This window comes from Pan troglodytes, chromosome 12, assembly GCF_028858775.2.
Source record: "Pan troglodytes isolate AG18354 chromosome 12, NHGRI_mPanTro3-v2.0_pri, whole genome shotgun sequence".
Classification (NCBI taxonomy): Eukaryota; Metazoa; Chordata; class Mammalia; order Primates; family Hominidae; genus Pan; species Pan troglodytes.
In genome coordinates this window covers 99475484-99503230 of record NC_072410.2, presented here as the reverse complement: position 1 = coordinate 99503230, position 27747 = coordinate 99475484, and the positions used below count along the sequence as shown (strand labels likewise).

The following is a 27747-nucleotide window of genomic DNA, read 5'->3' as shown; positions in this document are numbered from 1 at the left end:
CAACCCAGTCTTTGGCAAATTTCTGTTGTAAGTGGGCTGGGCCCCTAAGAAAAGCTGAGGCTGGAAAAGTGGCCTGAGGCCTTGAGGTCACTCTTGTGGCTTGACTGCAGTTTATGCTGTGGCCAAGTGGAGAAGGGAGATGGCCCAGCCAGGCACAGCTGGGGCTTCAGAGAAGTCATCCAAAGTCCAGGGGGCTTGTCAATCAATGCTGATTGACATTGATGTTATAAAGTGCCATGATATTCTAGAAGTGACATGGAAAAAAATGGAATTACTTTGGAAATGTAATTTCACTCAATGAGTTTTTTTCCCTTTTCCCTGAATCTCTTCTTCCAGACTAGAATAAAAAAGTGTGCTACCCAGAGAAGGTGGAGGAGGACATCGATGAAGGTCACAGAGTTTAGAAGCAGAATATGACATAAAGATGCTCCCAGCTAACCAAAAACAAAATAGAAGATCCTTCCACTGCTAGTGGAAGAGCCAGGAGAGAGAAAATGAAAGGGAAAGAGGTCAGATAGGAATTTCTGGCTCTCTCCAGTGGTTGCAACCTCTGGGGGTAGAAAAGAAATTGATAGTGTCAGACAGGTTTGCAGGGAAATGCCAGCACATAGCTGCTTACGCCTGGCTTCCCTGCATATCCCAGGAAAATCAGAGGGGCCTCAAAAAAACCTTCTGTTGGGCAAGGTGTCTACCACGATACAGGGTGGCAAATTAGAAATGACCGAGGGAGTGGTCTGGGTGGCCACAGACAACATCCCCCCTACTGTCCTCCTATCCTAGGAGTGCGACATAGGAATCTAGAAGCTCCCTCATGCCAAGCTCCCAAGATCATTCACCAAGCTGGGCCTGCACTAAGAAAACAGACTACAGGATCCACCCAGCAGTGGGCACTTCAGTGGTGGAGCTAGCGAGGACAGAGCTGCCCTGGGACAAGCAGGGGTGAGCAGGTCAGCCAGAGGACAGCTCCCAGGCAGGCAAGCCCATCAAAGCCAGGAGACAGAAAGACGCCTTGAACCCAGACATCCTCTTGGGAAAGTGGGGCAGGAGGAGAACAGCCTGCTTGAGAGAGGAATCACAGACCTGAAAAAGAATATGAATTTTCACTGGTTTATGATTTACTGGGTCATGAGGGCTCTTTTAAACTAGAAGAAAGAATGCTACCTTCCCTTGTCAAGGCAAAAGACAGTTTTTGGTGGTAGTGCTGGTAGTGGTATTTGTGTTTTTGTTATCATTGCTATTTTTCCTGCCATCAGCAAGAAAGTAAGATCAAACCAGTTTGGGAAGATTAACACAGCAACGTTTTTCTGCATATGCCAATATTTAACTGCTAAATTTGAGCCCCTCTACAACCTATAATTGTCTTTTTTTTTTTTTTTTTTTTTTTTTTTTTGACATGAGGTCTCACTCTGTCACCTAGGCTGGAGTACAGTAGTGTGATCTCGGCTCACTGCAACCTCTGCCTCCCAGGTTCAAGCAATTCTCCTCCCTCAGACTCCCAAGAAGCTGGGATTACAGGAACGCACCACCTAATTTTTGTATTTTTAATAGAGATTGGGTTTCAGTATGTTGGCCAGGCTGGTCTCAAACTCCTGACCCGATCTCAAGTGATCCACCCACCTCAGCCTCCCAAAGTGCTGGGATTACAGGTATGAGCCACCATGCCCAGCCCCTACAACTGTCTAAAGGGTCTCTAAGGAATAGGCACACACAGCAGATGGACTCTCAAGACAGTGGCAACTCACAAAGTCCAGCTGGTAGCAGCCACTTCATCCCAGTGTGAGTCCAGCTTTGTTGAAGGAAGACTCTAGCAGCAGCCACAGCTGAAGGACAGGGCCCAGCACTTAGCACAGTGGCCTGCAAGGGCTGGAAAGGATGTCCAGCACCAACTAAGTGTTCAATCCAAGGAGAAATGAGGTTCTGGGCAGGAAAACCAGTGCAGACTACCCAGCTTCTGGTCTGGAGTGGCTTGCTGAAGGTTTCATGGAAAACATTAACTCAGGGGATTGTCCTCTGCTGGACATTCTCAGCAAGAATAACTTCAGCCCGCCTGCTGCCCTATCACCCACCCGCCTGACCAGGCTTGACTTCTTGGGGAACCATGGCTGCTCATTCCCCAAAGATGCCAGCCTCATTGCTCTCCCACTTCACACAATGAGAAGAGATAATGGACTCAAAAGCACGTCATGAACTGCAAAGGGCTACACAAAAGCTGGCATGGTTGTTAATATTAGCCATGTTTCTTTTTCTCCAAGAGAGGGAGATGGCAGCATTTATGTGTTGGTAAATCTCGAAAGGCGTCCTGCCTGGGCCTTCTTCTCCTTCCCTCCTTTGGCCTGTGAACTTCTCAGTCTGACCCAATGAGTCATTCTGATGGCCGTGTTGTTCTTTATCATAAACAAACAGTTCATGCCTGTCTCAGCGCCCAGGACACAGGAGGCCTTTACTCAGTACCTACTGGTGGAACTGAACAGAACTACAAGAGACGCTACTCTTGTACTGATGTGAAAACGCCTGGGCAAGCAGTATTCTGACCACAAGCAGGTACTTCATGAGACAGCATTTCATCATTTGTCTGTGAACCTTACCTCTGGAGTGTTCCGGAGGGCAGGACCCATTTCTTCTGCATATCTCAAACCACCGGCGTCCATCCCAGGTCTCCAGCCTTGTTTGGTGAAGGAGTGTTCAATCGATCATCCGAGTGATTGCTCAATTGAAGATATGTTAGTCAAAATCCATAAATCAATCCATGGGCCCACATCCCAGATATTGCAGTAGAGGTGTGGGGCCGAGGGCCAGGATACCACAGTTCTGGCTCTTAACTGCCACACGTTTAATGTGTGGCTTTGGAAAAGTTGCCTCCCTTCTTTAGGCTCTTGTTTTTTCATCTGTAAATTCAGGAAAGAGGATTTTTTAAATCTTTTGAGTATGTGAATCCATATTCTGTGATTTTTATCTACCCCCCCGCCCCCCGACTCTCCTAGGCAAGGCGAACAAAACAAAACTAGATAAAATCATCTCCAACAATTTCACACAAAAAAGAGCTGCCCTCTTCTTAATGAGATTCCAATGAGGTTAAGACTGGTTTTCATTAGATTCTGCAATTGTTTAACGCCATTAGAATGTTGTTTGTAGAATGATTTTTAAATGTGAGTAAAATGTAAGTAAATGATTCATTTAAATCTGAATCCAAAGAGGTGACAAGGCCACTAGGAGGCCCCAGCACGTGGTCAAGCAGGAGAGGGAGGGGCAGCAGGAAATGGACCCAGGGCACGAGGGGTTGCATCAGAAGACTTGCCACACGCAGCCTCGAGGGTGGGAGCAAAGAATAGAGGCTGATGAATCCGGGCCTCTGACTCTAACTGCAGCAACCTATGAGTCCCTCTAATTCACGTGAAATCCTAATTTTCAAAAAATAGCAACACAATTCATGTCAAAATTTTACTCAGCATAGCTTAATCTTGAATCTTCGATGATGTGAAATCATGCAACTTTCAATTATTGTGGCACATGCAGGTTTATACACACACACACACACACACACACACACACACACACTTCTCCCTCCCTCTCTAGAAATCATTAGACGTTTTGGTCTTAATGATGTGGAGAAATAAAAAAAAGCACTAGACTTGAGCTGCTACCCAGACTCTGCCATGAGAAGCCATAGTGCAATGTCTGGAATGCAGTGTGAGTGCATGCCCAGCGAATGTTAGCAATGATGATGATGATGATGATGATGATGACGATGATGATGATGGAGATGTTGATGGCAATGTTTACAACTATGACTGAAGAAGTACAGAAGTACCAGGGACACCCAACTCAGACTAGAAGTTAGTGAGCCCTCTCTGGAGGGAGTGACATTTTGGCCAAGCAAAGAGGAGAGAAGGGGCCCACTCACATGCAGGCCAGGGTGGCTGTGCATTTCTGCCAGCAGAACTCGCCATGGGCGTCACCCTAACCTGGTGACTGAGTGCTCCTCCTAGCAGCTGTCTCTGTCCAAAATTTGGACTTCAGCCCTTCTTGCCCCATTTCTAGGCTCACCTCACCTTCCCCACTTGACTGCCAGCAGTGCTGAATGTGTGCTCCCTGGAAGCAGTTTTTAAAAATAAATCTTTGAGGTGCGTTTGTTTCCTGGGCATCTGTCTCTTTCTCCAATAGCAACTCATTTAATCATGAACAGCCTTGCAAAGTTAGCAACATTAGCATCCTCACCGTACATGTAAAATGGTTACGAGTGCCATGAGCTGGATAACTGAATACTCATCTAAAGAAGAGGAAACTGAGGCATGTGTAGGTGAAGTATGTTGCCCATGTTGATATAGCCTAGAGTAAGTTGCAGGGCTGAGGTATAAACCCAATTCTGTCTGTCTCCTAAGTCTGTAAGTTACAACAACGTCTCATTCTCAACACCTTTTATTCCAAGGATTTCAGGCTGTCTTGCCTGCAAAGCTGTGAGCTCTGCAAGGTCAGAGACATTGCCTGTTTTGCTCACTGCTGTATCCCTTAGCACAGTACTTAGCTAGGGTATTGAGCAGTGTCTCAATAAATATTTGTTGAATGAATATATAATGCCATCTACCTTAGGAGGTGATAAAGGGAAGCAAATGTGTTTCTGTGGTGCTTAAATTATATATCTATGAAAGTAAAAGGTATTTGAAGTACAGTTTTTAGCAACTAAATTAGGTTCTGAACAAGAAACAGCAGCCCTCCAAGTCTCCATACAGAGGGGACTCAATAACAACTTATTGGTATTACACATGATGAAGAAGCTGGGGAGAGAGCAGTGGTGCCAGGTGCTCTATAGATGAGCATGGCAAGAAGCTACTACCACCCTTTGGATGGAGGAACAAAGAAGAGCCACAAAGTTGCCCAGGTCAGGGGGCTGCGGTCACCTGGTAGGTAGACAGTGAGTCCATCCACAAGGAGCTGGGGCCATGGACATTGCTGCTTCTGCCTAGGACTCCATCTAAGGCAAGGAGAAAAGGAGAGAAATGCCCCGGCTTCTCCCTGCTTCTTGCTGTCAAGTCTCCTTCCAGTGCTTTTCATTGCCCAAACCAGCCAGGAGTCCACAGACAGGGTAGTCTGGAAAAGCATCCAACCTATGTGACTGCCTGTGACATGGAGCTGGGCAGGGGAGGGGAGAAAACCGGCTCAGGACAGCACAGAGGTGGATTCTGAACCTAAGATTTGAAAACCATCACGTGGAAAAGGAAAGGTCAGAGTTTTTCAGACATTTCTTATACGACAGTATATTGTATTCAGGAATATCCAGAGGAGGATGTTTTGGACGAATTGGGGAAGTGGCCACCTCTGGCTTTGAAATTCCCAGCTGAAATGGGTGAATGATGCAGGTTTGGGAAGGGGGAGCAGGTGCAGCGTGAGATGCTTTCTCATTCTTCATTCCACTGGAATGTTGGTCCCCATGAGACCCACTGCCCTGGGCCCTTGCCTGTCCACAAAGACAGCCTGAGCCTGGTCCCTTTAGTTCCCTCCTGCTTAAGAACTGGCTCCACAGCCACAAGGCTAACTGACTTAGCAGAGCAAGTTCTATGGCCCCAAGTAAAGACCTCTAGCTCAGAGCAGGCTAAATGTCTCATTTCACCAATGTTCCCCAGTCCAAGTCATGGAAGATAGATTGACCACCAGAGCAGTAAAGACCCCGTGAGCTTGCCTGGTTCTAACCCACTCTCTGCCTCTACCTACCTCCTATTCCAAATGCAGACACTAAGGGCCAGAGATTGAAAGAGGCTGGACCACAGTCACATGGCTCCCAGGGGAGGAGGGGCAGATATGTGTGTGTGTGTGCTTGAAACTGAATGTTTCACAATATAAAAGTGAAAGACTATAAAACCTTGAAAGCTGGAGAATTGGTGTTATGGTAAACTGAATGATTTGATTCAAAATGATCATACTTGGCACATTAATCTCAATTTTAAAATATTTATAGTAAATACATACAAATCTTACTCAACAGAGCTTAACAATTTATTTTTGATGATGCTAAAGACACCAAAGACCTTGCCAGCCCTCCGTTGGGGATGCCTCAAAAAGATGCAGGAGATACAGCTAAATGTGTGATGGCCTCAGGACATGTCCTGGAAACCACTTTTAAAAATAAATCTCTGGAGACTTTGCCTTCTGTCTATGACAGAGTAGCATGTGTCAGGTTAACCATCCTGCAGAGAACAACTATAAAAGCTAAATATATTTCAAAAAACAGCTGTTAAGAGTCATCAGAGAGTAACAAAGGCAGCCAGGACTTTAGGGGCCAAGATCCTGGAGTGAAGGGAAATGCAGTGAGTAAATCCTCCATTTCCCCCATGTTTTCCCCTCAGGGCATTTGCTGGCTCTCAAAGGATGTCATTGAGACAGAGCAGAAACATTGGCCTAGACCTGCAGCAGCCTTGCTAATCTGGACAGACAAAAATTAGAGTTCAAAGCTACCAAAGTGACCAGAACAATGGGGACCCTTATCCTGGAGAAATAGGCCATATAGAAATGAGCTAGGCATTCTGTGTATGACTCCCCCTCAAGGGATTTTCTGATTCCTCACATTGCATTTGATGGGCAAGAGAGCGGGAAACTAAGCCGTAAACAGGCTGGAAACCCAGCAGAGTTTGAACAATCTCAAAGTGATGGGGAGAAAAAATATTGAATTTCAGGTCCCACCAAGAAGGAGAGATGTTGGTAAATAGCCTAGATTTTCCGTTGAGACAACAGAAGGATTATACAGTAGATGGACACTAAGAGTAAAACCAAGCCAGACATAGACCATCCCTCACAAAGCCTAAAACTCAGTCTCTAAATATCTCAATTCGTGATTAGATCAAGGTGATTTGCCCCCTCTTTAACTGTTGCTAGGGAAAAAATAAACACCTCTGTAAAGGAAAGCAACATCATCTGGAGCCTCAGCGATGTTTCATTCGCAATATCCAGTATTCAGTCAAAAATCACCCAGTATTCCAGGGGATATGAAATGAAGCCAAGTTTGAAAAGGAGAGAGACTTTAAAAAGAGACGTATAGGTGGCCCAGATACTAGGGTTAACAAACAAAGACTGTATTAATAGTTTATTAATATGAATAAATATTTTCATCAAAAAATAGATTAAAAGGTAGAGAATTGGAATCTAAGAAGAAACCCATAGGAACTGAGAAAGACAATAACTAAAATTAAAAATTCAACAGAGGTCGGGTGCAGTGGCTCACGCCTATAACCCCAGGACTCTGGGAGGCCCAGGGAGGATGACTGCTTGATGCCAGGAGTTCAAGACCAGCCTGGGCAATATACTGAGACCCTCATCTCTATTTATTTTTAAATTTAAAAATTAGCTGAGTGTGGTGGCACACACCTGTAATCCTAGCTTTTGGGGAGGCTGAGGCGGGAGGACTGCTTGAGCCCAGGAGTTCAAGACTGAAATGACCTATGATTTCACCACTGTACTCCAGCCTGGGTGACACAGCAAGACCCTGTCTTGAAGGAAAGAGAGAGAGAGAGAGAGAAGAGAGGGAGGGAGGGAGGAAGGAAGGAAGGAGAGAGAGAGGAAAGAAGGAAGGAAGGAAGGAAGGAAGGAAGGAAGGAAGGAAGGAAGGAAGGAAAGAAAGAAAGAAAGAAAGAAAGAAAGAAAGAGAAAGAAAGAAATTCAATAGATGGATTTAACAGCAGAAGAAAGGATTAGTAAATTGGCAATTAGGTCAGCAGAAAAATAACCAAATTGAAGCAGAAGGAAAAAAGATTAAACACACATGTATGTACAAACAGAGTGAAGGAGACAGAGAGAGGGAGAGAGAAGCATAAGAAAGATGTGGGACACAATGAAAAGAACCAATATAAATGGAATTTGAGTCCAAGAAGCGGAAAACAGAGAAATGGACAGAAGCCATGTCTGAGGAGATAAAACCCAAGAATTATATTAATATACAGATTCAAGGAGCTCGAGCAAAATTCAAACACAGAAAAACAAAGAAAACGATACAAAGGCACATTAGAGTAGAGCTCCAAAAAATCAAAGACAAGAGAAAAATTTTAAATAGCCAGAGGAAGGGAAAAAAGATACATTAAGGAGCAACAAGACCTAATCCACACAAGCAGTAGAAGCCAGAAGACAAGAGAAGGATGAAGATAAATGCCAAAATAAAATAACGGGTAGCCTAGAATTCTACATCCAGTGAAAATACCCTTACAAATGAAGGTTAACAAATATCTCAGGTGAATAAAAACTGAGCAAATGTGTTGTCAATGAGTGGATAAAGAAAATGTGGTATATATACACCATGGAATACTACACAGCCATTAAAAGGAACAAAATAATTTATTTAACAGCAACTTGGATGGGGCTGGAGGCTGTTACTCTAGGTGGAGTAACAGGAGTGGAAAACCAAATACATATGTTCTCACTTATAAGTGGGAGCTAAGCTATGAGTATGCAAAGGCATACAGAGTGATAAAATGGACTTCAGAGGCTCAGAAGGGGGAGGGTGGGAGGGAGACCAGGGATTTTTTAAAAATACACATTAGGTACAATGTACACTACTGGCATGACAGGTGCACTAAAATCTCAGAATTCACCACTATATAACTCACCCATGTAACCAAAAACCACGGGTACTCCAAAAGCTATTGAAATTTTTTTAATTAAAACATAGACACACTAAAAAAAATACTTTAAAGGGAGTTTACTCAGACAAAACAATCCAAGTTAGAAGAACAGCAATGCAGAAAGCAATAGAGAGCAAGAAATGGTACATGAGAGTACACTGAAATGCACATAGTCTATTTCAAACAATAAACATAAGAATGTCTTATAGGATTTCAAATACGTAGAGAAAAAAAAGCACAACCAAACTAGCATAACAGAAGAAGAGAGTTAGGTAAATGGAATCAAAGTTGTATGAGGTTCCTGTATCACCCAGAAAGTGGTGAAATTATTAATTGAAGGGTAGATTCTGTTAAGACATATGGTAAATCTCTAGTACAGGTTGTTAAACTGTCACCATTGCCAAAATCAAGCCCAGAGCCTGTTCTGTACAGTTGAAGAGCTAAGAACGTTTTTCGCATTTTTAAAGAATAGTGGGGGTAGGAAGAGAAGGAAGAGGAGGAGGAGGAGGAGGAGAAGGATTGGGAGGAAGAAGGAAAGTCACAGACTGAAGGTGGTGCTCAAAGCCTAAAATATTAACTTTTTTTTTTTTTTTTTTTTTTTGAGGTGGAGTCTCGGTCTGTCACCAGGCTGGAGTTCAGTGGCGCGATCTCGGCTCATTACAATCTCCACTTCCTGGGTTCAAGCGAGTCTCCTGCCTCAGCCTCCCGACTAGCTGGGACTGGAGGCATGTGCCACCACACCCAGCTAATTTTTGTATTTTTAGTAGAGACGGGGTTTCACCATGTTGGCCAGGATGGTCTCGATCTCCTGACCTCGTGATCCGCTCACCTCGGCCTCCCAAAGTGCTGGGATTACAGGCGTGAGCCACTGTGCCTGGCCAATATTTACTATTTAACCCTTTACAGAAGTTCATCAGCCCCACTCTGGGTAATACTGAACAAATAATAAAAGAATGTATAACTTACAACCTAATAGAGGGAGGAAATAGAATAATAAAAAACAATTAAAAGAAGGCTGCAAAGAGAAAAATGGAAGAAAACTAGATAGAACAAATATAAAACAAATAATACAATCATAGAATGAACACCAAAAATATCAGGAATGTATTAAAATTTAACTGGACTCAATAATCCATTAAGGTAAAAAGATTGCCAGACTATAAAAACAAAACAAAACAAGACGACTCAGCTATATGTTACTTACAACAGACAGAAACAGAAACAATTTGCCATGAAAACACTAACGAAAAGAAAGCTGGCTTAGCTATACCGATATCAGACAAAGCAAGACTGTAAGGCAAGAAGTATCTCCAGAGATAAAGAGGAGCATTTCATAATGACAAAAAGCCAATTCAGCTGGAAGATTCGATAATCTGAAGTTTGTATGCACCTAAAAACACAACCTAAAACGTGCAAAGCAAAAACTGACAAAAATAAAAGGAAAAGCACATGCATTATCATAGTTGAAGATTTCAAATACATCTTTCAGTAACTGATAGAATAAACTTTCAGACAATAAATCAGTAAAGATACAGACTTGAACAACATGATAAACAAGGGTGACCTTAGTGACATATACAGAACACGGAGCCCAGCAATAACGGGATTACATTCTTTTCAAGTATGCATGGAACATTTAATAAAATAAGTCATATTCTGAGTCGTGATGCAGATTTCAGTACATTTCAAAGGGCTGAAATCATACAGAGTATGTCCTCTTACAAGTGTGAAAATGTAAAAATTAATAGGAAACATTCTTTAAATCCCCAAATGTTTGAAAATGACTAAATAACACTTCTAAATAACCCACGTTTCAAAACAACAAATCGGAAATTTACAATTTTAATGGAAATTAGAAAATATTCTGAACTGAATAATAATGAAGAACCAACATGTTAAAACTTGTAGAATAGAGTTGAAACTATGTTTAAAGGAATAATGTATACCTTAATTACGTATTTTAGGAAAAAAAGAATGAGAGAAAATCATTGATTTAGTGACCATTTCTAGGAGCTAGAGAAGAACATCAAATTGGGACAAATAAATTAGAAGGAAAAAAATGATAAAAATATAAGCCAAAAAATGAAATAAACATAAAATAGAAAAAAAAAATCAACAGAGCCAAAAATCGGTTCTTTGAAAAAACTAATACAATTTACAAATCCCTCAAAAGACTGATCAAGAAAAAAGAAGGAATGAACTACTAATATAAATCATGAAAAAGGTGCCATCACTAAAAATCCACACAAGCATCAAAGTGGCAATCAGATGATGTTCTGAACAACTTTGTGCCCCAAAATTTGACAATTTAGATGAAATAGACCATTTCTTTTTTAAAAAACACACACAACTTGCAAATATTGACAAAGAATTAGAAAGCCTTTATTTTTCTTTTTTCCATTTTTAGTAAAGACAAGATCTCACTATGCTGTCCAGGCTCGTCTTAAACTCCTGGGCTCAAGTGATCCTCCCGCCTCAGCCTCCCAAAGTGCTGGGATTCCAGGCATGAGCTACCTCGCCTGGCCAGAATTAGAAAGTCTTTATCATCCTATCCACTAAAGCTGAATATTGCATTGCCGTGATCCAGTGATTCAATCTGATAAACGACTACCGAGACATACTGAATATGCCCTGAAATGTTCTTAGCCGAAACTATTTCTAAGAGATTAAAAAACACTGGAAGCTACCCAAATGTTCATCAATAGTAAAAACATTAAATATATCATGGTGTACTCATGCAGTGGAATACCATACAACAATGTAAACACTGAACTACTCCTCTAGGCAACAACACAGATGAATTTCACAGATACTAATGTTGAATGAAAAAAGCCAGATACAAAAAAAAATACTGTGTGATTCCATTCATGAAGCAAAACTATTTTGATGAAAGGCAGATGTCAGTTACTTTGTGGAGGTAATGAGTGGGAAGGGCATAGGAAGCCTTGGGGATGTGGGTGATGTTATGTATCTTGAAATGAGTTTGTCCACTCTGTAAACATTTATCAGGCTGTACTCTTAAAATTGTGTACTTTTCTGAGTATATGGTAATGTCAACTTTTTAAATTTACAAATTAATATTAGGCCAGGCACAGTGGCTCACACCTGTTATCCAGCACTTTGAAAGGCCAAGGCGGGCTGATCACCTGAGGTCGGGAGTTCAAGACCAGCCCGGCCAAACATAGTGAAATCCCGTCTGTACTAAAAATACAAAAATTAGCCAGGCACAGTGGCGGGCATCTGTAAACCCAGCTACTTGGGAGGCTGAGGCAGGAGAATTGCTTGAGCCCAGGAGGCGGAGGTTGCAGTGAACAGAGATCCCGCCACTGCACTCCAGCCTGGGTGACAGGGAGAGACTCTGTCTCAAAAAATAAAATAAAATAAAATAAAATAAAATAATATAAAAAAATAAATCTCTGATGCAAGGTTGTTTTTGGGTGTCTGTGTTTTTCTAATAAAAGTAAACAGCAACACAATATTTACCCCTTCGTATCCTTATAAATAGAACTTGAGAGCACTTTAAAAGTTTGACTCTTGGATCACGTTTTTCCCAATACTCAATTGGAAGAATGATTCCCCTCCTGCTTGGGAAGAGACAGTTCTCTACATCTGTTGACCTGCAGTGTAAGGAGGATAAAGTGTGAGATTAGGAGGAAGGGGATTTGACCTCCATCTAAGAAGCCATATCAGAAGGATTCACCCATGAAAGCGGAGTCCCCAACAGCGAATCCAGCAACAGATTCTCAACTTTCTGACTATTGGGTTTTCTAAAATGGGTATTTATGATACAATAGACACCATCTTAGCACTCATTATTCAGTGTACCCTTCACCTCTAAGAGTTTGGATGATTGAATGGTGTCTTTCATGCCAGAGGGGTGACTGCTTTTGCAAAGGCATCAGATTGGGGTACTTTTCACCAAAGAAATCCTTCCTCCAGTGAATCAAGAGAGAAAAGAGAATCCGAACAAAAATGAATACATTAAATTTTAAAGACAAAAAGGTAAAGCATGGCAAAAAGTTTTTGCCATGGTTTTCCCATACCTAGATTTACTTTGTTGACTGAAGTAGTGTTGTGGGTGTAAGTGATTTTTTGAAGAGCAAATTAAAAAGACTTTTTATATGTCCCAATAGACAACAACATGGGTTAGCTAATGGCATTGTCATCTCTAAGATAATTACTTTTGTAATAATCTGTTTATTAATAAAGTGATCTGCAAAATAGATAATGGTTTCTTAGGATTTCAGGCACACAGATCCTTCCTTCTGCGCATTTTGCTTTGTCTTGCAAAAGTATATCATGAAGCAACTCAAAATTTGCTGACAGATTTTCTTAAGTACAACAGTTTCAGAAATGCATGCTCAAGTAGGTTAAATATGCCCACATTCATTGGATTGTGCCCTTAAATTATTCTGTCTGGTAATGGAAATGTTTTAAAACTGGTTGTGATGGCTACACACCTCTGTAAATTTACTAAAATTCATCGAGTTGCACACATAAAACAGATGAATTTTATGATATGTAATAATTCAATAAAGGTGTCTTTTTAAAAAAGGAAATCAATTGAACATTAAAAAAAATTATTTCCTCTGTTTCCCCATCTTGTTACGGCAATACTGAGTGTTGAGAAAGAAACATTTCAGGGAAAGATAGCAACTACACAAATGCTAATTAGATGCAAATATGGAGAAAGAAGATTCAAGAGTCCTAGTGGCCCACAAGTTGAACAATGAACACAAGTCAGCAGCAGAACGTTATCCTTTCTGCTGTTTTGTGTGTTTTTTTTAGAACATGTTCCCTTTCAGGACATGTTCTAAACACAGTATCTCTTATGCCTTAACACCAGAGATTTGGCATAAAAATGGAGCCTGGGTACTCCCAAAGTCAGTACATAGTTTAATACTTATTCTCACTTATTACTTGTTACTCTTGCTACTTCTTTTTATCTTAATTAAATACCACCCTGTTCAGTTCTTATGTTGTCTGTGTAAAGGTTAGCATCCACAGGCATGTGGACTTGAGGACAGGAATCATATTGTATTCTTCCTTGTACCTGGAGTCAGTGAGAGCACCTGGCCAGAAAAGGCCCCATTTCTCTCCTTCCTGGTCCAATGCCTGGCAAAAAGAAGATGTTCAAAAATGTTCATTTCCTTCCTTTCTAGAATTTAGGTGCTCCATCAACACCAAACCTATAACACAGACTTGATAAAAGAGGCCATGGCACTTCCGTGTGGCCCATAGAGGAAGCATCAGCTCAGGAGGGTCAGCGTGGTCCCTGCAGTTGAATAGGATCTGAATCCAGTGGACAGGAGGCCCTTTCACTTCTCTCCAGCCATCCAGCCATTCCTTGCATCACAGTCAGTTCACAGCCCCCAACCCCAGGCAAGCCCGTCCTGCGCCCTGTGGACTCTTTCGTCCACCTGCTAGATTCTGGCAGACTCTTCCTGGTGTCACAGTGACCCCTCCACCTGTGCCTGAGGCTCTGTCCAACAGGCTTTGCGCAGCCCACATCCAGCTCAGCTTGGACGCAGGGCCCAGCCCAGTCCAGCCCAGCACAGAGAGAATTGTGCCTCAGCTGGAGGGTGGATGGTGTTCTGTGGTTCCAAATGGCCAAGGCTGGGAAAACTGGAAGGACAACCACAGAAGAGATGTGACACACTCACTGTCCCAGCCACTTGCTCACTGCCCACCTCAGTAGGACCTCCTAAGCTCCAGGAGAAGTGGGGGCTTCAAACGGATCTGTGCTTTTTTATGTCTGCCCAGGGCCTAAATGCCATCATCCCAGAGCCTGGCATCACTGTTCCTGCTGCCTGGCAGAATCAGTAGGTTTTTAACCTGCATTTCTGGAATCTTTTTACATTATCCCTGACAACTCTGTTACTTTGGGTTAAAAACAAACTTTAGCAGCTGTGTAACCTTTAGTCTACAAAGATTGTCAGATCCAAATCCAGAAAATAACACTGCTTCAAACTCCTGTAGCTGAGAAGGCCCAAGGTGACAAAATCCAGGAGGGGAGAAAGCTGTTAGCTGAGGATGCTAAGGAGAGAACAGGGGGAGGCCAGTTACATTTCATATTAGCCAGAAATGTCTGACTTATGTTACATTTTGGAAAACACAGGCTGCAATAATGTCACCACTAAATTAACACCATTAAAGAAAAGCGATTATTAGTGCTTAGAGTTATAGACTCTAATAATAATAATAACACACACAGTATAGCATCCGAGTGGTTAAGGGTCTGGCTTTGAGAGTTACATCCGGATTTGAATCCCAGTCTCACCATTTTATGGCAATGCTGTGTGTTTACCTAACTTCTGTGTGTCTCTGTTTCTCTATTTGTGAAGTGGAAATGATGCCCAACTCTTCAAGGTAATGAGGGATTAAATGAATGGAAGTGAGACTCAAAGGACTTGCAGTAGACAGAATACCAGCCCCTCAAACATGTTGTCTTCCTAATTCCCCAAAGCTGTGCGTATGTTACCTTATATGGCAAAAGGAACTTTACAGATTTGATTAAATGAGGAGAGGGGCCTAGATTATCTGGGTGGACCTAGCATAATCAGAAGGGTCCTTCTGAAAGGGAGGCAGGCAGTTCAGAGTCAGAGATAGCAATGCCATGGCAGAAGAGAGGTCAGAGAAAGAGTTAAAGACACTTTGCTGCTGGCCTTGAAGACCGAGGAAGGAGCCAAGAGCCAAAGAGTGCAGGCAGCTCCTGGCAGCTGGAAAAGGCAAGGAAAGCCTCCTAGAGCCTCCTGAAGGAACACAGCCCTGCAGATGCCTCGATCTTGGCCTCTGGTTTCCAAAACTGTAAGATAATCCATGTATGTCGCTTTAAGCCACGATTTTGGGGTAATTTGTTACAGGAGCAAAAGAAAACTACATGGGGCTTTGAGCCTACTTCAGCACAGCGCCCAGCACATTCTACGATGTCTCCAAGGGCAGCCAGAGCTAGTAGCTACTAATAGTGACATTAGCGATTCCTTCGTGACCAAACACCCATCAGAGGTCTTCAGCTCTTCCAAGGGACTTTCTCCTCTCCACTCGGTCATCTCCACTGACGGGCGCTCCCACCCCAAGAAGCTCCTCTGTTTTAGGCAGCTGCGAGATGGGTATAGAACGGTCACTCTGGGGTAGACCTGAAATTTGCCTGCTAGGGCTTTCCCGAAACCAGGGCCCCCTCTGCTAATGACATGCCTTCGGATAACTGCATGCAGGTCTCAGAGGCCTAACCCCAGAGGCTTCATACCTAAACTCTGAGTTTTCTCACCTTCAGACTGACCTCTTGCAGTTCCTGAAACGTTTCTCACATGACAGGATTCAGAGCTCCCTCCCTGAGACACATCGCTCGTCTTCCTCTCCACACTCTCAGGCATCTCACAAAAGGGAACTCACCACCAAATGCCACATTCCAGGTGTAAAGAGCACCTCTTTCATGCTTCCCTCAATTTAACCCAAGACCACATTGGGCTTAGAGCAGCTGAACAACGCGCCGCATTACTGTCAGCTGAGATTCTTGTTTTTTACTCTCTGCCAGACGCTTTTGCCTCTTGGCCCTGCACTCACACAGGGACTGTTTGGACTGGAGCATCTGACCCTACCGTTTCTCTGTTTCATCTTATATCATTACATTTAGCTTAGCACTGTAGTCTGTTCTTTGGGCCCTGGTGTGTCAACCAAAAGTATTCTCTGCATGTCACCTCAAAATGTGTTAGGTATTAACTAAGTCATCTATGTCCACACACTAATAAAAATATCAAATGCGACACGCGACGACGACTGTGTCTTCAACTAGAAATTTACTTCCGCAAAGACATTGACTAGCATCTTTGGGAATGGCCACAAAAACAGTTCTAAATCCACCTAATAGGCATGCTGGTCTGCAGCTGAAATTACTTCATCTCATGCACAAATTTATCATGAGATTCCTTGGCAGATACCAAGCCGAGGTGTGCTTTGTCTCTACCATAGCTAACACAATTCCCTGACATAATAATCTAGCAAGCCTACCACGAAACTGGGAATACAGTTACCTTGTCGTGGCTCGCTCTTAAAGAACCCACACAGGCTTCTAGAGGATTCTGCTCCATTTTTCACGTGCTCACGACTCAGCCTTAAGTAGTCTGATCAGGGAATTTAATGAGGATGGATAGGATAGCCCCACTTTTGTAGTTTGCAGAAGCTTTCCCCCTCTTTACTAATCAGAGCTATATTTTGCCATTTCTAGCGTTCCAATTTCTTTCACAGTCTCCATGTTCTGTAAAGATTATCAGCAGAGGCTTTACAGCTTCAGAGGCGAGTTCTCTCTACTCCCTGGAGTGTAATTTGTCCTGGCCAAGAGACTTGAGCTCATTTACGGCAGCTTGGTGCTGTTAGAATCTTTTCACTCATCTAGAGCTTCAATTTTCTCTTACCAAAGTTTTCTTTTTCTTTTGAGTCAGTAGATTGTTCTCCTTGGCAGAGAAGAAGGGGGCAGAGGTCTGCTCCCTTGCTGTCATTCTAAAATGCAAATAGCGTGGTGTTCCTTGGTCAGCGTTAAATCCTTGGGTGGCTGGCTCCCCTTGGCTTTCAGCAGTGATTCTCAAACTCCCCTGGGGTACTTGTTAAAAAAGCAGATTCTCCAAATCTCCTCTCAGAGGCTGTCAATTGCCATGTTAGTCAGGGTAAAACTAGCTGTTAAAACAAATCCAAAGATGTACGGAGTCTCAAACATGATAGAATTTCTCATTCTCCTAAAGCCCAATAATGAGTGTTCCGAATTAGTGGGTGGTCATCTCCAAATAGTAATTCAGGGATTCAGGGTTTCCTCAATTTTTGTTGCTCTGCCACCTTCAACATGGGGCTTCCAAGATCCCTGCGCAAAAACATAAAGGAAAAGTGTATAGAGAAGGTGCAGGGCAATTTTAATGGCTCAGGTCTGGAAATGGCAAGCATTAGCTGCATTCACATTCTATTGGCTAGATCTCAGTCACATGAGTGCACCTACCTGCAAAGGAGACTAGAAAATTGTCTAACTGCAAGGATGCTGGGAGATGTAGTCTCACTCCAAAGGACGCTGGGAAATGTAGTCAAGCTCAGGAAGAAAAGAGAGTTATGCTGAGCAGTCTGCCCATATGGACATAAGATAAGGCTTAAGAAACTGCATTTTCACGAACCTCCCAGGAGATTCTGATGTAAGACCCCATTTTGACCAACACCGCCGTGTCCACTCCCAGTATAGGCACCCAAGGCCTTGCGAAGTGGGTTCCACAGTTCTCCCCAGCCCTGCCTGCACCTCCACCTTGCTCTAATCATATAAAACACTAGCAGCTCCCCAGCCTGCCAGGCTACTTCATGCCTCTGTGCTGGGTGTCTCCTTTTTCTCTGCCCTTTCTCCCTTGGTTCACTTGGCGAATTCCTGCTGATCCTTTGAGACTCAGTTCAAGTGTAATCTCTTCGACCAGGTCATCCCTGACCCACCTGCCCCAGGTAGCACTGCAGAGCCTTTCCTCGTGTCCCTGACCTTCCTGGCCAGAATCTCATTATGGTATTGATTATGCTGAATGGCATTTTGCATTTGCATTCCCATTTGATTGGGAGACCTTTGAGGGCAGTGACCTTTCCTTTGTGTACTCTGCACTTCACACCTTGCCTGGTACATCGTGGTTGTCAGGCAGTCAGGAAGAGCTGGCGCCACAGAAACTGACCACAATCACAGAGCAGTTCCTTTCTTGATTTTCTGCCCATGTCAAAAAAAAAAAAAAAAAACACCTTTTTTTGGTTGTTGTTATCCTTACAATTTCACTGCCTTAATTTATTAGACCTAATTAGCAAACTAGGCTTCTGTGACTCTGCTACACCTATCGCTCCTTGTTTTCCCTTTTGCCAGCTCTACTCAAAGTTGAGCTTCTCCAGGAGCTGCCCTGGTCTCATCAGCAACCTGTTCCCACCTTACTATTTCTCTTCAAGAGCACTGGCAATTTACACATTTGGAATTCTACCAGGAGTTCTCCCACCTTCTTGAGCCATCTCTCTTCTTTTTGGAGTCTCATGTCCTCTGATTTCTTGGGAACTGTCAGAAGCCTGAATTCCTGAAATCTGGGAAATACATCCTGTCATCCTTCCATTGTCTAGAAATCATGGAATCTAAGATGATTGTTGAGGTAGCCAGCCTCCAAGATGGCATCCAATGATCCCCACCTCCTGGTGTTCACAGTCTGTGTCCTTTCTCACAGTAAACCAGGGTCAATTGTGTGGTCAGTCCACGATTGGGCTCACTCTCTTACTCTCTCATACGCTCACTCTCCTTCATCACTTGCTGCTCAGGCAGAAACCAGGTAGCCCTGTAAAGAGAGCCACATGGCAAAGAACTGAGGCCTCTAGCCAACAGTCATGCGAGTAAACTTGGCATTGAATCCATGAGTCCCAGTAGAGCCTCAAGATGACTGTAGCCTCAGCTGACGTCTGACTGCAACTTTGTGAGAAACACGGAGCCGGGACCACCCAGCCACACTGCTCTTCGATTCCTGACCGTCAGATAGTGTGTGAGGTAATAAATCTTGTTTGTTTTAAGCTGCTAAGTTTTGGGTAAATTTGATAGGCAGCAATAAATGACTAATACAGTTGGGCTTCTTTCATTCATTCTCATCTTATCTTTCAGTCTCCTTTAGGTCAGACTTCAGCAGCATGCAAGATGCAGCCATCATCTAGGAATGCCCGGAGCTTCCCAGAGCAAGGCACTGTTCAACTTCCACTCTGGTTTTGAGACAGATGAAGCTTTAACCTTCATCCAGCCAGACTCCCTCCTACTACGTGTCTGCATGAAAATTATTGCATATTTAAATATGTACATATTTACATATAAAAATATGTAATATTGTTAAATATTACTAAATATTTAAAATAAAAAGAAACAAGAAAAATAGAGTTTTAAGCAGTGTCTGTTGCATAGTAAGTGCTGAACTACTATCTGCTTTTGCTGACATTGTCATCATTCGTACATCATTATTTCATGTACTGTCGCCCCAATTCACCGTTCCATTGCTTTTGAACAACACATACACATCAACTGCCACACGTCAATTTTAATTCCCAGTAAAACTGGCCTTGAGTATAATGATAAGTCACAGCTGTACCCTTTTAAAATCTCAAATTCAGTTTAATTGAATTTACCTGTAGACTGCCAGGCACAGTGTCTCACACCTGTAATCCCAGAACTTTGGGAGGCCGAGGCAGGTGGATCACTTAAGACCAGGAGTTCGAGACTAGCCTGGCCAACATGGAGAAACCCTGTCTGTACTAAAAATTAGCTGGGTGTGGTGGCACACTCCTATAATCCCAGCTACTCAGAAGGATGAGTCACAAGAATTGCTTGTACCCAGAAGCAGAGTTTGCAGTGAGCCAAGATCGCACCACTGCACTCCAGGCTGGGCACAGAGTGAGACTGTGTCTCAAAAAAAAAAAAAAAAAAAGATTTTACCTGTAGACTGGTATAGAAATATCTTAGATTTCAAATCTTGTTCTGACTCTTTCCTAAAGCTGCCTATTCTCCTATTTAAATTCTGGGTGTATCTAGTGAAATTTTACATTAGCCAGAACTTTCTAATTTTGAAGTTGTCCTGAAGCCATATCGACATTATTGAGGGTTTAGACTTTAACTAAAAAATACTCATTGCATTCTAGGAAAATTCACAGCCACCTAAAGGAGATGTGTCTGATTTGCAATCATTTTCCTGAATCTGCAATAAATGAATCTACAAAGGATTGAAATTTTTTTAACGAAAATTGTCTGGTAAATATTTTTAAGGGTTTGAGAGCAGTGAAAAATGTTAACATAACAGGCCTACAGCGTTATACTTTTCCACAGTTAGCATTTGTTTCCAAAAGTCTAGAGGAGAAACCTTTTATCTCAACAATACTACATTCTTCCATTTGTAATAGTCTCTGATTTTTAAGTAGTTACTATTCAAACCATTTTATAACCTGATAGAAATGTTCCTTCCTTTCTACAGTCAGGTAACCCGGCATATTTGCACTATTTTCCTTGGAGCCTAATTGTGGCAAACCATTCATCATGAGTGCCTGAGGCCTCTACCTCATCACCTGTCCTGTTTCATTCCTAAAAGCCTTCTTTTGCCCCGTGTTTTAACCTGTGAGTTAACCTGTGAGTTGCTCAAGGCCTCTTGGAAGTAGGTAGGTGATACATCTTAAATAAATGAAAATAAATTAGTGTGTTTCTGACCAGTTGGATGTGAACTGAATTTCCAGTAAATCAGCCACAGATTAAGTATCTAAGGGAATAGGTTCACTCAAGGGAAGCCCATGAATCCTTTTGTGATGCAAACTAGAAAATCCTTCTGCTTTACAATTTTGAATTTTCATATATCATATTTTCTTACAGTAAGGTGCACCTGGACCAGATGGTGGCTTGTATCACATACTTTAGGCTATTTTTAAGACCCTCAGTAAATATTCAGCAGGTACCCTGGTGAAATCATCCCTTCCTTGTCACCCTCTGTTCCCTGGGCATGAAGCCTCAGCAATGCTGTTAACATTCATGTTTCCACTGGGTGTGGTCTCATAAATGTTTCCTCCTGGATCCCTCAGCACAGAAAGTGTGTGCAGCTTCACAGATTCTGGTAGGGGTGAACATGAAGAGGAGATACAGATTTACATAGTCCAGAGGACCCAAAATAGCTGAAACCACTAGATACTTCACACTGCAAACCGAGGTTAATCTCAGACTCTGAGGCTGCATGAAACTTGACCCCCAACACTTCCATCTGCAGGGAGAATAGAGAATGTGTGTCTTGGAAGACAGGCTGTCATTTGCTTGTGACTGTGACAGGCTACTTCAGCTGTGGTGGGGGTACGGTGATTACCAGTAACTCCTGAGACAGAGCCCTGGACCCAGGCGTGTTCAATAAATAGCTGATGAAAATGAGATTCACTGCCAAGGCGCCACGAGGTCATCCTGTCTCCTCCTGCTGTGCTTCCCCCTGTAGCCCATGTGGACTGGGTCCCCTCTCAGGCTGCCTGGGTCCCAGCAGAGGGCAGAGGACAGTGGAGGGTCCCTGTCCTGGGGACGGTCAAGGCAGAGCAGTCACCACCTGTGCTGGGTGAGTGGTCACTGGCCTTCCTCTGGCCCAATTGGGGGCTCCAAAATGACCATAATTACAAACCTGATACTGGCCCTACGTCCTACCAAAAACCCAGAGGGAGATGGAAACAGTGGCACTGATGGATTCTAGAGTTGAACAGGAGGTAGGTGGGACCTTTACCTCTTTTTTCTTAAAAACAGCTTAAAAATACATTTATGCCAAGAGCTATCAGGGCTCAATCCTCTCTCAAAAGTCTCCTGAATTTTGGCCGGGCATGGTGGCTCAGGCCTGTAATTCCAGCACTTTGGGAGGCAGAGGCAGGCAGAACACTTGAGGTCAGGAGTTCAAGACCAGCCTGGCCAACATGGTGAAACCTCATCTCTACTAAAAATAAAAATAAAAATTCGCCAGCATGGTGGCACACACCTGTAGTCTCAGCTACGTCGGAGGCTGAGGCAGGAGAAATCTCTTGAACTGGAAGGTAGAGGTTGTAGTGAGCCAAGATCGTGCCATTGCACTCCAGCCTGGGTGATAGAGTGAGACTCTGTCTCAAAAAAAAAAAAGTCTCCTGAATTTTATCATTAGTGAACATGCTTCAGTGAGTGAAAAAACACTCTAAAATTCAAACTAAATTTTCCTTGCAATCTATCCTAACAATCGTCTGGGTCTTATTTTTAATAATCTGTCATAGAGAAACACCGGCCCCTTCTTTAACATTGAAAAAGGAAAGTGACATTTTGATCACTGTCAACAATTTAACAACCAATAACTATATACTGAGCAACTATTCAGTCCATTCCTCCGGACACCATGGATGAAGAATCCCATTACCAATGGAGAGAGCGGAAGCCGCTCTCTTAAAACGCCCAAGCAGTGTCTCATGTCAGTTTGGGAATCAGAGCCACCCAGGAAAATTGTTAGTGGCTCTGTCTAATTAGCACTCCTGCCACCTGCAAACAAGTGGTACTAAAAAAAGGTGCTGAATTCTTGCCATTGAGAATGCCAAAAAAAGACACCACTGGTTTCATTCCGACTCTTAGAATCTAATATTTCAGTGATTTGGCGGGCTGGGGGTGGTGGGAGGAGGGGGGAAGGAAATACACTTTCACTTTCACCCAAAGGAAATGACTTAACAACAAGTCGTGTTTTAGAAACGATCATATGGTAATGAGTCCTCCAATCCAGCAATCCTCCCTCCCCTGACCTCCTGGCCCCTGCCTTCCCCTCTGCCTGGTCTAGGCTCCCTCTGCCTCCCACAGAAACTGCCTTGTCAGGTCCAGTCTTAGACCTTCCTCCTCCAGGAAGGCATCCTGACCAGCCTAGCTCTTAGGGAATCGTCCCCTTAACCCCACAACACTTGAGAGTCTCTTCCCCACAGGTGAGCATGAAGTTATATTTCTTGATAACAACTGCTGTTATCTTAACCCTTGTCAAGAACAAGAGCCAAGTATTGTATTAGGAAACCTCGATCACTTTTTGGAAAATAGGCAGGGTAAAAATGATTGGTGTATAAGCCGCCTTATACCTTCCCTGTCTTCCTGAGAGTCGCCAGCACAGAGTTGAGCAACAAAGCAGGTTCTCAGTAAATGGTTGATTGCATGATTGGCAAATGCCTTTGTGACACATCACAGAGCATGGTGGCCATGGTGAAAATTTGGCAGCTGTGACTCCTTACTTCCTGCTTTAATCAACGTCATGGGATTGAAATGCTGGACACACAGTAGGTGCTAAATAGATTTTTATGGATTGATTAACCACTGGAGGGACTGTGCCTTATGTGGGATTTATTAATGCTTTTGATGCCAAATAGGGGTGGTTTTAATAGAGTATAATGTGTTTAAAAAAAAAAAAAAGAAAAACCAGCAAACACAAAACCCCAACCAGGACAGAGGCTGGCAGCTGCTCTGTTTACATCCACCGTGCTCCTGGAAACAGATGTCCTGTCAAACCCGAAGGTTTCTGATGAGGCTTCCACTCTTCCGAGTGACCTGAGTGTTCAGTAATCAAAGGGACCCGTGCCCTTCTACATTAGTGCTCTCTGTTCTATGACTGATCTCCAGTTATGTGTCTGGGGTAAAGACTTTTGCTGATGAAGGCAAAAATCAGCATCCACTGTATCTACTCCAAGGGAAAAGCACTGGGCTAATGACAAAAGAAACTGCATTTGTGTGTTTGGTGGGGTAAAAAGAACAGAGGCTTTGGGACAATCAGGCTGAAATTCCAGCACTGTCACTTACTGTGTGATTGCAGGTTCTCATCTACCCTCTCTGAAACTCAGTTTTGGGGGCTGATAACACCAATTCCACAGGTTGCTGTGAGGATTAACAAGATATCATGGGTAGAGTTCTTGGTACAGTGCCTGACATATAGTAGCCACTGGGTAAAGGTCCTTTTGTTGTGGCTATTATCATAAACACAGACAAGGACAGAAGTCCACCTTGGCCACTGTGGGTTTATATGGCACCCCAGGTGTTCCTGATGTGACTTCCTCTGGTTCCTCCTTAGGTGATGGTGGCCTTTCCAGTACAAGTCCTTGTCTGATTGACTGCACAGATAATGGTCTATGATCTGAGCGGGGAATGGATGTTCTGGAGTGTTCCAGTCCACTTCCCTATGCACTATGAGTCCGCTCCTTCACTACCCATCTGCTTGGAGTGTACACATTAGTCCTGATCCCAGTGCCCAGATTGGGGCTCAGGACAGGGAGGGTTGGCTTTTGGAGAACACACCACCAAGTCAATCCTGTGCTTCATGGAGAAATCTTTGACCATGGTGTAAGAGGTTTCTGGGCACAACACACGAGTCCCATGAACCACACAGAGAGATCCATGCCAGTCATGGGGCCCATCCCATGGGCCACAGAGTAGAGCAAAGAATGACCCAAAAAAGATCCCAGACACCAGCAAGATCTACGTAGAGAGAGAGAGAGACCCCTGACACAATGCAAATCCAGTTTATGTTGCCAAGACACTAGATGCGCTGGGACAGATCATGTGAACAACAGCACTCTGAAATGGAACTCATGTGCAGACCAGCGCAGACCCTTCATAAATGGCTGTGTCCACACTAAACAGCTCCCAGCAGGGCAGAGCATCAATGACGAGGAAGGCTTGGATAAAACGAGGGTGGGTGAGGACAGGGTAGACAAGCCCACTGGGAGTCTAATTCACACAGCTTTTCTCATTCTCCCTGACAAGCTGGCTCCCCTGGTGAGCTGTTACCAAACTTCAGCCCTGAAGAGTTTGCGGTGCTCCAGAACCAGCGCCCTTCGCACCACCATGGCCCGAGTAGGTCCTCCTCTGGATAAGACCTCAGCACAGCTCTCTTTTCTGATGCTGCCAGCAGGGAAATTGGGAGCATCCTTTCTCCTTCATCTGGAGAGGTAGCTGAATAAGGATTCTTGGAGTTCCTATTTTCTTCTTTCAACTGAGGATCATTCAAAATCATCTGTAAGACCCTGTGAGTGCCTCACATTGCCAGATCTTAACCTATCCCAGACCCTGCAAACCTTGGCCACATTTCTGTAGTGCCTACAGCTGTCACATAGGGCGCTACTCCAGAACACGGCTGGGCGGACTTTTGCATGTTCACAGTCAGTGCATCCATGGAGATTATCTCAGAGGACAGCTTCCTACAGCGTGGATGAACAGACACACGCCTGTGGCTTTGTTCTCCTTCTTTTTGCATTGGGTTGACCTGTGTATCAATTTGAAATCCCAAGAAATCCCTCTTTTTTCCATTTTGCTATCTAGTACTCTTCTATCACTTTTCGTATACCATTTGAAGGACATAGTACTCAAACCAAAGCTATCGATCACCTTCAGGTGTTGTCTGAGGACCCTTGGGGAGCTTTTCTCCCCCTCCCCCCCACGCCTGCTCCCCTTTTCGGCACCTCTGTCACCCTCTCTTAAGGTCACGCCAGTTTTCCTGGCTGTCCTCCTCATGAAGGGTGGCTTCCTCCCTGAAGTGCTCCGCTCTGTCCCCTCCCTTGAGTCCCGGGCTTCACACACACAAACTCTGTTGGATGTTTTTTCCAGGAAATGCAGTTATTCTGACACTAGTGGGCCATTTCCCCGGCATCCTCATTCCGTTTCTGACAGTGCTCCTGCTACCCTCAGTAGATTATTATTATTTATTATTTATCAGCCACGACACTGTACTCTGCTTCCTACAAGATATTAAAGAAGACACAATCCGTGCGCTGAGTTTACAGCCAAGGAGAGCAGAGGCCTGGATCAGACATCACAGGCGGGGAGCTGAGAAGAAAGGATTTACCGGCTCAGTCCTCCTTGGCCCTGGCAGATGGAGGCAAGGACTGGCAAAGCCCTCCCCAGGCCAGCTCCTCCCAGCTGGGCCCCCACAGCCAGCTCCCCACACTACCTACCGCACCCCAACTCCAATTTCTAGCAAGGCCTCAGGCCTCAGGCCTTTACCTGGGGGAGGGGAGGGAGGGTGGAGGATGAGGATTGGGCCCTCAGGCCTTTACATTCAGACAGGGGTGGAGGAGGAGGGCAGGTACAGATATTTCCTCTGAAACTCAAAACCAGGTAAAGGGGATGTAGGGGAGGAGGGAGAGGTCGGGGAATAAAAACCAGATTAGGAGAGCGGTCGGGGTGGGGAAGACTGTGCCCAGAGTGAAATATTCTAGCATAATGGAAAAGCCCTCATTGGGGGTCCCACACGCCTCTGGCCAAATCTCTTCTATTAGGGTTAGAAGTTAGGGTCTGTGTAGACAGCATGTGTAGACCGAGATGTGGTGGGACTGAGAAGTCAGTGTAGACAGTGTGAGAGAGAGCGAGCTGTGGTGGGGGTGAGTAGTCGGTATAGACATCAAAGGCTGGTCAGGCTGTTAAACAGAGAAGGCTTCCTGGATTCCTAAGGGTCAGTATGAACAGAAAAGTCGCGCGCCCCAGGAGAGGCAGGGCTGACTCAGAAGGCTGGTGGACACTTTGCAGGGCTCTCCCTGGTCCTTCAGAGGTGTGGACAATTCCTGCTCCTTTCCAAGGCTGGAGTGTCATAAAGAGGGCGGAAGCTGAAAGACGATTGGACTTTTTCCTTCTCAAACTTTTCCGCCAGTTTCCTCAGGTGTTGAGAGCAGACGGGGAGCTCGCCTCAGTCCCGGGCCCCCAACCCTGGACCAGCAAGGCCGGGAGGCCACGGCGGAGCAGCCCGTACCACGCGCCGTGCGTCTGCCGGGCGCGGCCGCGGAGCCAGGCGAGCCGGGGGCCACCGCGGGGGTCGGGGGCGGCGGACGGACGGACCGACGGACACACCCGCGAGCACTCCAACCTCGGACCCGGCGCGCGGCAGCCGGGAATCCCTCGGGCCGGGGAAGCTGCGCACGGGGCCCGGCCGGGCCAGGGGGCCCCGCCTCCCCCACCCGCCACCCCCGCCCACTCGGGCGCCGGTGATTGGCTCCGCCCGCCCCTGGCTGCGCGCCGAAGCCCGCCTCCCTCGCAGCTAAAGCAGACGGTACCCGGAGCGGAGCGAGCCAGAAGGGAGCATGGTCCCCGCGCCGCGGCCGCGCCAGCCCCCGCGCCGCCGCCGCCGTCCCCGCCACCGCGGATCTCGCCGCAGCTCCAGCCCCGGCCCCAGCTCCGCAGCGCCCGTCCGCAGCCCCGGCGGTCGCCGCGCTTGAGCGCAGCCCCCGCCCGGAGCCCGAGCCCGGAGCCAGCCCCAGCCCCGCGGCCGCCGCGGCTGCGGGGAGAGGGCGGGGGCGATGCTGCCGGAGCCGCCGCCGCCGCCGCCGCCTCGATGAGAGCCGCGCCGCGCCGCACCGCGCATAGCCGCACAGGCTGACAGGCAGGAGGACCGACTTCCCTCTCCCGGGCATCCTCCCTGGGCTGCCGGGAGGCGGCGGCGGCGGCGGAGGAGGAGGAACGAGGGGAGAAGGCGGAGAGCAGGAACGCGAGGAGGAGGACCTGGATCCGTTTCCTCCGGCCAGGACCCGAGCGGCCCCAGCCACCGCTACCCGCCGGCGCCGTCCGCTCTCCATCAGCCCTCCTGCGCCCACCCGCGACCCCGGGCTCTCTGCGCGTCGGGCCGGGGCCGGAGCCGCGCGGCCGGAGGTA

General features: G+C 45.2%; 1 protein-coding gene and 1 long non-coding RNA gene across 4 annotated transcripts in view; one reads left to right on the top strand and one right to left on the bottom strand.

The window, feature by feature from the left end:
• Positions 1–23441, bottom strand: LOC129143100 (uncharacterized). Of its 2 annotated transcripts, none has more exons than XR_010149610.1 (4): positions 17584–19392; positions 16631–17451; positions 2586–2885; positions 1–244 (listed from the first exon to the last, which is right to left on the bottom strand). It is a non-coding gene; the product is annotated as an uncharacterized LOC129143100 (long non-coding RNA). The 2 variants fall into 2 exon arrangements; XR_008546194.1 differs by lacking the exon at positions 17584–19392 and adding an exon at positions 23202–23441 and having other exon boundaries at positions 4–244.
• A 3701-nt stretch (positions 23442–27142) lies between these two features.
• Positions 27143–27747, top strand: part of KLHL29 (kelch like family member 29) — a 322115-nt gene continuing 321510 nt past the window's right edge. The window contains exon 1 of one of the 2 annotated variants that reach the window (XM_525706.8): positions 27143–27744. The gene's annotated coding sequence lies outside the window, so the exon portion shown is untranslated. The remainder of the gene's footprint in view (positions 27745–27747) is intronic. The other variant, XM_009442100.5, reaches the window with a different exon arrangement.